Source organism: Zingiber officinale, chromosome 9A (genome assembly GCF_018446385.1).
Source record: "Zingiber officinale cultivar Zhangliang chromosome 9A, Zo_v1.1, whole genome shotgun sequence".
NCBI lineage: Eukaryota > Viridiplantae > Streptophyta > Magnoliopsida > Zingiberales > Zingiberaceae > Zingiber > Zingiber officinale.
This window is the reverse complement of record NC_056002.1, coordinates 91651449-91662049: the sequence shown is the minus strand read 5'-3', so window position 1 is coordinate 91662049 and position 10601 is coordinate 91651449.

The following is a 10601-nucleotide window of genomic DNA, read 5'->3' as shown; positions in this document are numbered from 1 at the left end:
ACTCAAAAAAATGCACTAGATCAACATCTTGAGTTTTGTTCATCATCCTAACATCTCACTTGAATCTAATGTGCACTAAAACACATACAAGTCACCTTATAATCCTTTTGTGAGATGTAAAGTTTGGTTTTGCCCTAAACTAGGGATCATGCATATCTATCTAGGCATTTTGAATTATGAACATCCACTAAGGATATTACTTGTTGATAAATGTCATTTGTCCTCAATTGCAAGGAATTAAACATAATGTGTGATATGTTATGACATACATCAAAAAGAAATAATTTTCAAAAGAAAATTCCCTATAACTACATGATGTATGTATGACATGACATGGTATTTTTGTGTTTTTCATAATAAGGCATGAGTGCAAGAATATGATATCATGACATATGATGAGCAAACAAAGCATGGCAAATTAGCATAAATAAAATATCTAGAGTAACTATCTAAGTATCCTTAAACCTTGACTAACTTAAAGTTTAAACCTAGATTGCCCAATATTTTCCAAGAAAATGCCAAAACCCAATTTTAATATTTCCTTTGCTTTTCCTACATTATGCCACTTTAAATTAAGCATATTCCTTAAATTTTGGTACAAAATACTCTTTTAAAGAGTAACAAAATTTAAGTTAAAGATTAAATTTCCTCTAATTTCCTAAGAACATACCACAATCCCAACTTGGTAGTTCTTATGATTTTCCCAAATGTGCCAATTTACTTTTAAAAACAAATGTCTCACCTTATGACACACCTTACTCTTTCCAAGAGTAAGTCATTTATCCATTTCATTTTCAAAAATCAACAATGATCTTGAAAATGCTCTCCAAGTGTCAACTTCATCATGGTTAGGTTAACTACCCTTTCACTTTGAGTTGACACTCTCTAACCCATCTAAGGGATAGAGAAAATGCTCCTAGGAACCCAAAACCTATTGGTGCTCCTTGGATGCTCTAGGTACTCATTAGGGATAACCTCCCTAGATACCTTCCTAGTGATCTTGTTAGGCTTCTTAGAAGCCTTAGTCATATTTTCTAGGTCAACTCTAGGGATTTCTTCCCTTGTGATCTTCTTTGTGACTTTCTTAGACTTCTTAGAAGTCTTAGTCACGTTTGTTGTAAAAATACTCTTAGGGATAACCTCCCTAGTATTTTTGACTTGAACATTTGAGCTAGGGTTGGTTTCATAATTATATGGAACCATATGGTAAGAAGGCATGTCCTTTTTGGTTTTAAGTTTGTATCCCAAACCTCTATGACCCTTGGATGACCCTTGTTGTGTTAAACCTAGGTTTTGCTCATTTTGCCCTTTTAGGATACTTTCCATCCTTTTTAGGGTCTTTTCCATTTTATCAAGCCTTGACCTCAAGACTTGATTTTCTTTCCATAAATCCCTAGATTTTGATTTTTCCTTAACTCCTTGAACATTTTTATTTCTAGGCATATAACTATAGTCCTTAGTGTTATTGCCTAAACTTTTATCTATCTTCCTAACCCTAGGTGTGGTAGTCTTAGTATGGAGAGCCATATGTTTTTCTTTAATGCTACCATGTTTCCTATTTTTATGGTAAATAGCATTAAAGTGATAAAAGTTGGAATTAGCATGCTTTTTACCATTTGTCAAAGGAATAGGTTCAAGAAATGATACCTTACATTTTACCTTGGAAGCTCCCCCTTGACTCATGCTTCCTCCTTGAGCCTTGACCACTTTCTTCCCCTTGGGACATTGACTCCGATAGTGTCCCTTTTGATTGCAAGAAAAATACATAATGTGCTCCTTGCTCTTCTTTGTTCCGGGAGCGATCTCCTTGGGCTTCTCCTTGCCCTTTAGTGTCACTTGACCCTTTTTCTTGGCCAATTTAGGGCACATGCTTTTGTAGTGCCTATGCCCCCTACATTCAAAACATATGATATGCTCTTTATTTTTAGATGAAATATTTATACCTTCACATGTAGGGATAACATCTTCTCCTTTGGATCCGGAGGTAGAGGCTTCCTCTTGATTTGACATTGATACTCCTTCAATATATTTGACTTGACTTGTGGAGGTGGAAGCTTCTTCATCCTCTTCTTCTCTTGACCCAGATATGGAGACTTCTTTTTCTTCTTGATCCGGTGTCAATGAAAATCGCTTCCCCTCAATCCTAGAGGTGGAGGCCTCATCATCTTCATCTTGTACATGGAACAAAGAGTATGCTCCCTCTTTGCTCTTTTCATTACATTCCTTTGAAGATAAAGCTTCTTGAACCTCTTCTTCGAAAGTTGAGCATCTCTCAACTTCGAAATTCTCCTCCTCTTGGTCTTCCTCCAATGAGTTGCCCTCTTTGGATTTTTCTTGGATTGGAACAGTGGAGGGGATCTCATGAATCGTTGCCAATTTACTTCAAAGTTCCTTAGCATCCTTGAATTTTCCAATTTGCTCCAAAATGTGGTTGGGCAATAGATTGACCAAAACCTTGGTCACTTTATCATTTGCCTCGCTCCTTTGAATTTGTTCTTGGCTCTACTTGCTCCTTTTGAGAATTTTACCCTTTGAAATTGTTGGAGCTTCGAAGCCTTCCATGAGAGCAAACCATTGCTCTATCTCCATCATAAGAAAATTCTCGATTCTTGATTTCCAAGAATCGAAGTTTGTCATTGTGAACGGTGGAGGCACCCTTGTATCGAATCCAAGTCCATCTTAGAATTCCATTTGAAGTTGAGCTTGATGAAATCTTTGACTTGAAGAATTTTGCTCCAACTTCTTCACCCTCTAGCTTTGTTGCCCCTTCCGGTGATGATTCCGGTGAAGAGCGGCCTCGCTCTGATACCACTTGTTGGGACCGAAAATGTAGCTAGAGGGGGGGTGTGAATAGCTCGGTGCGATCTCGTGGTCGTCGTTGCTTGTTTCTTCAAGATGATAACAGCGGAAAATACAAGAAGCAACACAACAATGCTAACTCTAGGGATTTACTTGGTATCCACCTCAAGAAGAGGTGACTAGTCCAAGGATCCACACACTCATGCACCCTCCACTATGTAAACACTCCTTTTCGGTTACTACCAAAGGCGGAGAAGCCCTATAATACTCTCAATACAACAAGAAACAAGAAGAAGCAAATACATGGGAAAGCTTACACGGTTTACACAATAAACCCTAACCCTAGCTTCTTCTTCTTGTTATAGATTCGCCTCTTGACTTGGAAATGCCTCCAAGAACCTTCAAGATCTGGCGTGAGAGTGGATGTGGAGAAGCTCTATGGTTGCTGTTATCGCTGGAGAAGAAAGTCGAGAGATCTACCGAGAGAAACGCTCGCCAACAGGTAAATACGACGCCAACGGTCAAATCCCAATCGATTGGATTGCTCCCAATCGATTGGGGAGACTTTGGATCGATCGACTGATCGATCCAGAGCGCCTATGTACTCCTGGGAATTGCCTGGATTGATCGGCAAATCGATCCAGGACTTATCGCATAAAATCGTAGCTCCCAATCGATCAGCCGATCAATTGGAGGCTCCCAATCGATCAACCGATCGATTGGGAGGCATTCTGTGCAATCGACAATTCTCCCCAATCGATCGGCTGATCGATTGGGGAAACCTTTGTCGTGGGGACTCACCCAATCGATCAACCGATCGATTGGGCATTAGCCAATCGATCGTCTGATCGATCCAGCTCCTTGTTTTTTGCCCAAAACTAAGTCCAAAGTCTCTTAAACCAACATCTGATCAACCATGACCTGTTGGTACATCATGCCTAGCATCCGACCACCCTTGACCTGCTAGGACTCTCTCACCAAGTGTCCGGTCAATCCATTTGACCACTTGGACTTTTCTCCTCGTGCCAAGTGTCCGGTCCTCCATGACCCACTTGGACTTTTACCAGATGTCTAGTCAACCTTGATCCATCTGAATTTCCTTGTGTCTGGCTTCACTCATCAGGACTTCTCTTCTACCTAGCTTCACTCACTAGGACTTCTCATCTGCCTGGCTTCACTCACCAGGATTTTCTTCTGCCTAGCTTCACTCACTAGGACTTCACATCTAACTGGCTTCACTCACCAAGACTTCCCTTCTACCTAGTTTCACTCACTAGGACTTCTCATCTGTCTGGCTTCACTCACCAGGACTTTCCTTCTGCCTAGCTTCACTCACTAGGACTTCTCATCTGCTTGGCTTCACTCACCAGGACTTTCTTCTGCCTAGCTTCACTCACTAGGACTTCACATCTTCCTGGCTTCACTCACCAGGACTTCCCTTCTGCCTAGCTTCACTCACTATGACTTCTCATCTGTCTGGCTTCACTTACCAGGACTTTCCTTCTACCTAGCTTCACTCACCAGGACTTCTCATCTGCTTGGCTTCGCTCACCAGGACTTTCTTCTGCCTAGCTTCATTCACTAGGACTTCACATCTGCCTGGCTTCACTCACCAGGACTTTCCAATCAAGTATCCAGTCAACCTTGACCTACTTGACTCTTCTTCACATCTAAACTGGTCAACCTTGACCAAAAACGGAATTGTACCAACAATCTCCCCCACATGAATAAATGCACCTGCAATCTCCATGTATTGTCTCCACGTATTGTCAAACATCAAAATCCAAACATCAAGACTCGAGCTTGAACCAATTCAAGCTCAGTCAACCAGGTCAACCTTGACCTAGGGAATATTGCACCAATAGTTGGGTCTTTGGCTACCCAACACCATGCTTAACCCTTTAGATCCAACATTCAATCTATCTAGGGTTTTCTCCAATTTATCAAGTTTTACCTTCAAATCTTGATTTTCCCTTTCTAGGTTCCTAAACCTAGAGCCAATATGTCCACCATGGACATTCCTAGACCTACCCATTTTTCTTGGCATATGTCTCCCCTTCTTGGGATTAATGCATTGGGTTTCCTTAGGTCTACCATTTCTAGAGTTATCATGAATGAGTTTCCTAGGGTTATGATCCACATTTACCCTACTCCTATCATAATATTTAAAACCAAAGTTATGTATGGGTAAATAATAACAATTATTTCTAGCATGCATGGAGGAGTTTAAATTTGAATTAAACTTCAAGTTAGGATATACCTCCCTTACCCTTGAAACTCCTCCTTGATTTGACCTCCTCTTCTTCTTCTCCCACTTCTTTAAATGCACAAGTTTCTTGATCTCCCCCTTCTTGGGGGCATTTGGTGTGGTAGTGGCCCTTCTCCGCACATGTGAAGCATCTAATGTACATTCTCCTCCTTTGGGATTCTTCATTCCTACAACCCTTGTTACTATTTAAATTAACTTGAATGAGTTTAGGAGTTACCTTCTTCTTACCCATTGGATACCTACTCTTGTAGTGTCCCTTCTCATTGCACCCAAAGTAAGTGATATGATCCTTTGACTTCACTTCGGTGGAGGTGCTCACTAGGTTGACTTCTTCCAAGATTTCTTCTTCATTCGTCTTGGACTCTTCTTCAACCCTTGAGGATGTAGATGCTACCTCATCTTTCTCCTCCACACTTGTGGATGGCCTTTCTTCATCCTTCTCCTCCTCGGAAGTTGAGCACTCCTCACCTTCCGGTTGCTCCTCCTCTACTTGAGCTACTAAGCCCATCTCCTTGGGCTCTACCTCTTCATGTGTAGGCAAAAGTTCTTATCCTAGAACTTTCTTTACCTTGCTCTACACCTCGTGAGTGTTCTTGTATTCATCTACATGACTTATCACGTTAGAAGGTAAATTTTCAATCAATATTGATATTACCTTTAAATTTTCCTCCGATCGTGTGGTTTGCTCCTCCGTCCAATGTCGTGGTCGGAGCTTCTTCCCTTTCTTGTCTTTCGGGACTTTGAACGGTTCCTTGATCACCATCATGGTATCCCAATCCGTGTCGAAGAAAACCTCCATCTTCATCATCCAATAGGTGATATCCCATAAGCCTCCACCTTCAAACTTTAGCGGTTCAATTAAGTCGGTCATCTTCATAGCTTCCTCGGCGGTTAGTCCGACCGAGAGCAATCTTGCTCTGATACCACTTGTAGGCGGATCGGATGGCCGACTTGAAGGCGGGTTGGATAGATGGCACCCCCAAATACTCGCTTCCTACACTTGTTAGTTTGGGCAGCGGAAATACAAATTAATATGAATACAAAAAAAAAGCTAAAGACAAGAAAGAAATCAAACCAAGCTACACGATCGTTTAACTGTTGGGTTCTTCGGGCCGCGAAAACCGCTTTTCGCGTCGCGAAAACCCTGAATCGCCCAAGCCACGGATCTCGTGCAAGGAAAACCAAACGAAAAATACGAGTACGAGTTTCATAATTTTAGATCTACTCCTAGATCTATATGTTAAGAGTTTACCCTTGAAGCGTGCCCTTCGTTTAGTCCCGCTCGTCCAAGGAAGCGTTGGATCTCAAGAGTGTCAATGTAGACACTCCTCTAGTGATATCCACACGAACAAGGAGTGGTCTTCTACCACTCAAAGATGGAGAAGAGAGCCCCAAGTGTGCTAGCACTTTTCTAGAGCTCTCGGATGGGAACAAAAAGGAGAAAAGAGAGAAATAGAAGAGAGAATCACATACACTCCTTTAGTACCCTCCTTTGTGACCTTCACTTTCCCTTGTGCTCTTGGAAACAACTCAACATCTTCTCCTCACCATGATAGCCACGACCACAGCAACTCAAGAGGAGAGGAGAACCCAAGGAAGAAGAAGGAATAATGACACCACATCAATACCCAAAACAAAAACCTCCACACCATCTAATGTGTGGCCGGCCACACCATAAAGCCCCTCATTAATGTGGCCGGCCACATTAAAACCAATTGGATGTGTAACCTCCAATGAGGTGGCATACCATTATGAGGTGGTGATGTGGCTAATGATGTGGCTAGGTTGGTCATGCCAAGTAGGATGAGTCAACCTTCATGATGATGTGGCAAGACATCAAGTCAAACTTGATGTTTCAACTTCCATTTGGTCAAGTCAAACTTGACCAATTCTCTTCCTTGTTGAGTTAAATCCAACCTTTGATTCAAGTCAATTTTAATTTAATGAATCTAATTCATTAATATAAATTGACCCAATGAATCAAATTTAAATTAGACTCATTCAACATTTGAATCTAATTGAGTCTAACTCAATAAGTCTAATTTTGAATCCAATCTTTGGTGCATCATATGAACCTAATCCAATTGGTTCATCATATGAACCTAATCTCCATCCACATGTTCTTTGTGTGTGACCCAATAGGTTCTTGTAACGTTGGCAATGTTTCTAAACTCTTTTAGAAACATAAGTAATGAGCGGCATCTAGCAATACATCATTGCTACCCAAGTTACAAGAAATGTTAAGATCCAACATCACCTTGTAACTACTAATTGTGACTCCTCACAATATGTGACATTGTCCTTCTATCCTAGACATCTAGATTGATCAATATGAGGCATAGACCGTGTCATCCTCTAATCAATCTAAATCTTGAACTCCAAGTAGACTCACTCGATCAAATGAGCTCAACATCTAATGTTGACTCATTTGGGCATGGTCATGCACTTAGTGGTCTCACTCTATCAAGAATATTGATGTCGCTCCCGTCATATGGGAGGGATAGATCCCATCTACATCACTCACATCCCTCTGCATAATTTGTTACATACCCGGTAATCGCCTTTATAGTCCACCCAGTTACGGGTGACGTTTGACGAAACCAAAGTACATAACTCCTTATGTAGGGATCCATGGTGACTTCAGGTCAAAGGACTAATAGTCATACTAATAGCCACATGAGAAAGTATATGACACTCATATAACGATCCATGATACTTTCTCATGGCGGGTCATTCAGTATACATTCTCTAATGCATACCCATGTGTCAGCTTAATATCTCTATATCCATGACTTGTGAGATCAAGTCATCGAGCTGACCTACATGCTAGTCTTATTGTATTAACATTGTCCCTGAATGTTAATACTCGACTAGGAATGATTTAGAGTAGTGTTCCCTATATCATCTCACTATCGATTCAACTAATCGATTGATATAGGTAAGAACCTTCTACTCAAGGACGTTACTATACTTACTTTATCTGGCACTAATACAAATAAGCATAATAACCAAAACCAAATGCCTTAATATATATATAAGAATATGATATACATGAGTCCATACAATCATCAAATGATTGGCTCTAGGGCTCTAACTAACAATCTCCCACTAGCACTAGTGCCAATCAGTATAGGCTCTAAGGCCTAAAGACCTAGTGTGACCATTATGCTTCCTCTGTGCCAAAGCCTTGGTCAAGGGATCTGCGATGTTAGCCTCTGTAGGTACTCTGCAAATCTTCACATCTCCTCTATCGATAATCTCTCGAATGAGATGGAAGCGCCGTAGTATATGCTTGGTCCGCTGGTGTGAGCGAGGTTCCTTCGCCTGTGCTATAGCTCCATTATTGTCACAATAGAGCTCAATAGGGTCAGCAATGTTGGGAACCACCCCAAGTTCAATGATGAACTTGCGGATCCAAGCGCCTCCTGCGCCTCGATGCGCAATGTACTCGGCCACATTGTAGAATCGACTCGTATCTGCTTGAACTCTTCCACCGCCACCATTAATGCAAAATCGAACCCATTGCGATCTATAGTCATCACGGTGGTCGGAAGCTAGCATCAACGTAACCCTTTACGGTTAGCTCATCATTGCCTCCATATATCAAGAAATATTCTTTAGTCCTTCTTAAGTACTTAAGAATATTCTTGACCGCTATCGATGACTTTCACGGATCTGACTGGTATCTGCTCAAAGCATACGAGACATCGGTCGAGTACATAGCATGGCGTACATGATCGATCCTATGGGTGAGGCATAAGGGATCTGATCCATGCGGTCTCTCTCTCTCTAGAAGAGGGACCTTGAGTCTTGAAGACTCACGCCATGTGACATCGGCAGAAATCCCTTCTTGGTTCTGCATGGCAAACCGAAGGAGTACCTTGTCAATGTATGTACTCGACTTAGGCCAAGCAATCTCTTAGATCTATCTCTATAGATCTGAATCCCTAGAATGCGGGATGCCTCACCTAAGTCCTTCATTGAGAAGCAACTCCCTAGCCAGGCTGACTGAAGCATAGGAATGTCCTTCCCAATGAGTAGTATGTCATCCACATACAATATGAGGAAGACAACTATGTCCCTACAACCTTCTTGTAGACACAAGGCTCATCTTCGTTCTTGATGAAACCAAACTATTTGATCGCATCATCGAATCGAAGATTCCAGCATCAAGAAGCTTGCTTTAGTCCATAAATGGACCTATGCAGCTTGCATACTCTGCTAGTATGTTGTGGATCTACAAAACCCTCAGGTTGTGTCATGTACACATCCTCGAGTAGGTTTCCATTCAGAAACGCGGTTTTGACATCCATCTGCCATATCTCATAGTCATGGTAGGCTGCAATAGCAAGCATGATCCGAATGGACTTAAACATCGCTACTGGAGAAAAGGTTTCATCATAGTCAATACCATGAATCTGCTTGAAACCTTTAGCTACCAAGCGACCCTTATAGATAAGTCCATCCATGTCAGTCTTTCTCTTAAAGACCCACTTACACCCAATGGGTTTTACCCCTTCAGGTGGATCAACCAAAGTCCATACTTGGTTGGTGTACATGGATTCCATCTCGGATCTCATGGCCTCTAGCCATTTCTCGGAATCTGGTCTCATCACAGCTTCCTGATAGGTGGTAGGCTCATCCTCTATGAGCATAACGTCATCATGGTCAGACAAGAGAAATGAGTATCTCTCAGGCTGACGACGTACCCTATCAGACCTGCGAAGAGGTATGTCTACTTGAACTGGTTGTTGTTCCTCAACTCTTTGTGGAACAACATCATCCACAACACTTTGTGGTTCCAGTTCAACTTCCATCGAGGCTTCAGTGCTAGGATCCGCATCTTGAACTTCTTCAAGATCGAATGTACTCCCACTAGTCTTTCTAGAAACAAAGTCCCTTTCTAGAAAGACCCCAGTCTTTGCCACAACTACCTTGTGCTGACTGGGAATGTAGAAGTAATATCCCTTAGTTTCCTTGGGATATCCGATGAAATAGCATTTGTCGGATTTGGGTCCTAATTTGTCTGAGACTTGACGTCGTACATAAGCCTCACAACCCCAAATCCTCATGAAAGACACCTAGGCATCTCTCCCAGTCCATATCCTATATGGTGTCTTTATCACGGCCTTGGATGGAACTCGGTTGAGAATGAAAGCTGCCGTGTCTAGAGCATATCCCCATAGATATGTTGGAAGATCTGTGTGACTCATCATAGACCGTACCATATCTAATAAGGTATGATTCCTCCTTTCGGATACACCATTCCACTGTGGTGTTCCAGGAGGAGTGAGTTGGGATAGAATCCCACACTCGGCTAAATAGTCACGAAACTCATGGCTTAAGTATTCACCACCTCGATCTGATCGAAGTATCTTAATACTCTTGCCAAGCTGGTTCTGTACTTCATTCTTGAATTCTTTGAACTTTTCAAAGGATTCAGACTTGTGTGTTATCAAGTACACATAACCATATCTACTGAAGTCATCAGTAAATGTGATGAAGTATCTATAACTGCCTCTAGCGCAACATT